Source organism: Pteronotus mesoamericanus, unplaced genomic scaffold (assembly GCF_021234165.1).
Source record: "Pteronotus mesoamericanus isolate MK-2021 breed Mesoamerican mustached bat unplaced genomic scaffold, CSHL_Meso_final scaffold_85, whole genome shotgun sequence".
Taxonomy (NCBI): domain Eukaryota; kingdom Metazoa; phylum Chordata; class Mammalia; order Chiroptera; family Mormoopidae; genus Pteronotus; species Pteronotus mesoamericanus.
In genome coordinates, this window is record NW_026555329.1 from 47,480,647 (window position 1) to 47,485,788 (window position 5,142).

General features: G+C 38.6%; 1 pseudogene; it reads left to right on the plus strand.

The window, feature by feature from the left end:
• Nucleotides 1-1,136: 1,136 nt before the first annotated feature.
• Nucleotides 1,137-1,848, plus strand: LOC129063180 (syntaxin-17-like; annotated as a pseudogene).
• Nucleotides 1,849-5,142: the final 3,294 nt, after the last annotated feature.

Genomic DNA, 5,142 nt, shown 5'->3' on the forward strand with positions numbered 1-5,142 from the left:
AATTGCCATCCTCCCATATGCAGTTATTATATTTCAGGAGCAGAATTAATCCCCCAATACTTCTAAATCTGTACTAAAGAATTCTGGTTTTGTTTAGCATTTCTTTTTCTGGCATACACATAAAAATAGATGCTCTGCCTTTAGTGGAAATTCATGAAGAGCAGTGCTATCCCATAGCCTATATTTGTGTATAACTTTCAGGATGACACTCTAACCGACTACACTGGTACATAATATTTTAATTCATGTATCAGTGGCAGAAGTCCAGCTGTGAACTTCACTTGTTTGTACAACAGAGAGCTGTCTCAGCCTACTCTTCATTGGCCTTTTTACCTCACTGGAAACTTCCTGCAATAGTCCTGTGTCTATGTCACCACATCCCTGTTCTAGTGACCTCTTGTGTTCTCCCCTTTACCATATTTGTAAAGTTACCAGTTAGTGGAGCAAGGACAGGGGCAAAGCTAGAAGGTCAACATGTTCTGGACCCTGTCATTCAAACTCAGAACTGGCTTGACAGCTTCAGCCTTGAAACCAAACCCAAGAAGTGCTACTCTTTATTAGGCATCCATTCTGAGCTGCCTCACTTAGGGGAAGAAAGTGCCCAGCCATGCTGGGAACATTTCATCTGTTTCTACCAAAGCTATCTGTATGTAGAGAGCAGAAAGAATTACTTCAGGGGAGAAAAGACACTGTGCAATGTTGAGTGAAAGTGCTAAGCTGGCTTCCCTCTTCTGCCTGTGCTTCAAACGCTCTCCCTCTGCGAGTTCTCATCACCCTCGTATTTCCCTACCTTGCACCTTTGGGGTGCATGAAGCTTATGTAGTTATTAAATCCTTTCTGAGAGCTTTTTGCAAGATAAAATTTCAGAATGCTACTGCTTTGTAGCTGTTTCTCAAATATTAACATTTCAATGGATAAAAACAAGTACTTATTTTCTCATTGACATTCTTCTAATCTGTGGTTCTTGAAGAGTGTCAATTCTTGCTGCATCCCCAGGGAATGGAAAATGTCTCAAGACATTTTTGGTTGTTACACATGGCGTCGGGGAGTGCTACTAGCTATTAGTGGGTAGAGAAGACAGGGATGTTACTGAACATTGCCCCATCAGACTTAACAACACTAGTTTTAGTGTGAATAAAATATATGACATACAGGCACCGACTGCCCCCACAGCGCCCCAGCAGGAGGCTTTCCTGTATGGGTAGAGAAGACATTGTTGCAAGTAGAAGTGACACAACATTTATTAGGATGTCTGAAGATGAAGAAAAAGTGAAATTACGCCATCTTGAACCAACTATCCAGAAATTTATTAAAGTAGTAATCCCAACAGATCTGGAGAGGTTAAGAAAGCACCAGCTAAATATTGAGAAGTATCAGAGATACAGAATCTGGGACAAGCTGCATGAAGAGCATATCAATGCAGGACGTATGGTTCAGCAACTCCACTCCAATAACCGAGAAATGGAGAAGCTTTGTTTGAAAGTCTGAAAAGATGACCTAGGACTCCTGAAGAGAATGATAGATCCTGTTAAAGAAGAAGCCTCAGCAGCAACAACAGAATTTCTCCAACTCCACCTGGAATCTGTAGAAGAACTTAAGAAACAATTTAATGATGAAGAAACTTTATCACAGCTTTCTTTTACCAGATCTATGACTGTTGGTGGAGGATTTCATACTACTGAAGTCGAAGCTGAAGCTGATCCTCAGAGTATGACTCAGATATATGCATTGCCTGAAATTCCTCGAGACCAAAACGCTGCAGAATCATGGGAAATCTTAGAAGTGGACTTAATTCAATTTAGCCAACTGGTCACAGAATTCTCACTCCTAGTGAATGTAAGTATATAACTGTTTTTGGCCCATAGATGTTAGATTAATAGCTAAAAGGCTTATATCAATCACTAGGCTTTTGATTAAAATTTTAATAGAAGTTACAACAATTTTTAAGACTGCTCCAGATCAGTTCAATAAACATTTATTAAGCACTTGTTATATAGAAACTTCTGTGTTAGATCCTTGGCATTGGGGGTCTGACAAGGTTGGATATAGAAAGAAATGAAGCCTGTTCTCTGTCTTCAAGGATTTACAGTGAGTAGAGATAAGCTTGGACCCCAAAACTAAATTTCAAGCATGATTGTTAAATGCAAAAATAAGATATGATGAGAAGTATTATAAGCTCCAAGAAGCAACACTTAATTGCAAAGGAGGAGGTAGGGGTTGAGAGGTAGAAGCATTAGGATAGTTTCACAAGATAAGTAGCATCTGCTTGAGTCTTGAAAATGGAGTAAAGTGTCCACAGGTGGAGTGAGGGGGTGCATTTGAAAACAGCTGAATAAAGCCACGAAGCACAGTGCATTTCAGGAATGACAGGTACTGCAGTGTAGTCAAAGCAAAAGGTACCAAAGCATCAGAGCAAGTGAAGCAGGGAGGGTTCAGGTGGGGCTGAGATGGCATGCAAGGCCATTCCAAAGAATTTGGACTTTACTTTGCAGGAGCCCACGTAGTTTCTTGAGCAGGTTAGGGTGGTGTGATACACCCATTCCAGCTTTAGAAAGGTCACTGTTAGCAGTAAGAATAATGGCCTTGGGAGGGGGAGGTCATAGGCAGGATGACTAGTCAGGAATCAACTGCAAGAGTTTCAACAGAACAATGGCAATACAAGTGTAGTAGTGCCTCCTTATCTGTGGTGTTACTTTCTACAATTTTGCTTTCCATGGTTTCAGGTACTGTGGTCAACCATGGTATGAAAATATTAATTGCAAAATTCCGAAGATAATTTATAAGTTTTAAATACACATTGTTCTGGCTAGCATGGTGACATCTGGCACCGCCCTGTTCTGTCCAGTCCCAGGCATGAATCATCGCTTTGTCCATAGTATCTATGCGGTATACGTTCCCCGCCCTCAGTCACTTAACGGCCCTGTTGGTTTATCAGATCAACTTGTGGTATTTCAATGCTTGTGTTTAAGCAACCCTTATTTTACTTAATTATGGTCTCAAAGGGCAAGAGTAATGATGCTGGCAATTCGAATATGCCAAAGAAAAGCTGTGAAGTGTGTGCATGTATAGGGAAAAGAAACAAAACAAAACAGAAAACAGTATTTATGGGATTCAGTCTTAACTAGTTTCAGGCACCCACCAGGGATCTTGCAACATATCCCAGCAGATAAGGGAGGACTGCTGTGTAAAGGTAAAGGACAGCTGAGGTATTTCTGGGGTAGAAGTTTGAAGAAGATGGAAAAGTCAAAGAGAAACATTAAGGCTTTATTCTGCATAATCAGGGAGCTAGTGATATTGTTAACATAGATTAGGAAACCTACAGTAAATTTGATGGAAAAGATAGAATGGATTTTCTTTTATAATCTTTCTATGTTATTTTTTCATCCCAAGAATCATGGGGAGGTTGGATGTATGAGTGTGTGTGTATGTATGTACGCACATGCAGAAGCAGAGCTCCTGGTTGGGTTTAGTTCTTTGTTCTTGATCAAACTATGGTTTGGGGGCTGTACATTTCTGAATTGTGGTGTCCCTGACACCTGGCTTTAAATCGTGTGAGGTTCCTGGATCACACCATCTCAGAATTGGAAGTAACAAGGATGTAAGAGGATGACTACAAATCTAATCCTTCTACTCTTGCCCCAACTCTTAAAGAGATGGTCTTTTGCCTCTTTCTAAACAGTTACAATGCAGGGATACTTTATGCTTCAACCATTCCATTTGAACTTCCCTCTGATACTCTTGCTTCCTGGAGCCAATGCTGAACAAGTTCTGTCTCTTTTCCATATAAAAGTTTTTTAACCTTTGGAGATCAATGTTATCCTTCCTCACTCTATACTACCTTACCATATTTTCTTCTAAAAACACTTGGTTTTTCTAGTGTATTCTTAGAATATGATTTCTAGCCTTTTCAGTACTATTCCTTTGCTCAGCTTGTTTTCTAGTTTGTGGATTTTTTCTCAAAATGTAATGCTTAAAATTGAATATAGTAAATTGTTCAAAGCATTTTCCTTTTTTTGATACCTCTAAGTCAGAAGAAGCAAATGTTTGAAGTTTCTGGATTTGGTATCTGTATAATTTATTAATATATTTTTATATAAAAGAGAATGATATAAGAATCCTAAATATTTATTGTTTTTAGAATCAAGATTTATTCAATTGTAACACATAATCTCTGATCTAATGCAGCTTGTAAAATCCATACCTGTATGTTTTTACAAATATATACATTTGTCCAAAGTTATTGGTACATACACATGAAATGTGAGTTATAATGTATGTAAGTTGTACTTCAATAAAGTTGATATAAAAAATAAAAATAATATATGACATACAAATAATTCAATGTTCTAGAAGTCTCACGTCCATCTTACCTTTTCCATACTTTAAACTTCCAGGAAAGCCTTGTCAGGTCTAAGCCTCTGGGTCTAATTTTCCTATTGGTTTCTAGGCTTATATATCCAAATAATACCAGAAATTTCTATTACAGTGTCACATTACAACCAAACAACTGTTCCAAGTGTTTCTTCCTAAATATTTTGCTTCTCTGGTAGCCTAGTTTGATTCACTTTTTCACCCAACAGATATCTAGCTTGCCTAATATTCCATCTAAATACAGCACACCTACACTTTAATAATTGCCATTTCAGGGTTAATGCACAGAATACAGAACTCTTGATCATCCTTCCAACCAAACATATACCTGACCCAAACTCATCCACCTTGATAAAAGTCATCACTTCCTGTGAAGTTGCTCTAGCAAAACCCTAGTTATTCTTGGTTTCTGTCTTTCCTTCTCATCCCCCATAAGCAACTCTTCTTGACTGTACCCCTATAACATATCTGAGTTCTGAGTGAAAATTGATTTAGAGTCATAGGCAAGAATGCTGCAAGAATAATGCATTTGGGAGAGGTAAGAATGAACAAAGGGAGATAAGCCAAGGGTCTCTGGCAGTAATCTAGACCAGAGATTATATAGTACAGACCAGGACGCTGGCAGTGGTCATAGAAAAGACTAGAAGAACTTGAAATATGTTTCTGAAGGAGAATAGATAGGACTTAGTGATGAAAATCAAGGATGATCCCTAAGTTTCTAGCATGAGAACTCAAGGGTATGATTAAGAAGTCTGTGTCAGGTAAGGGCAG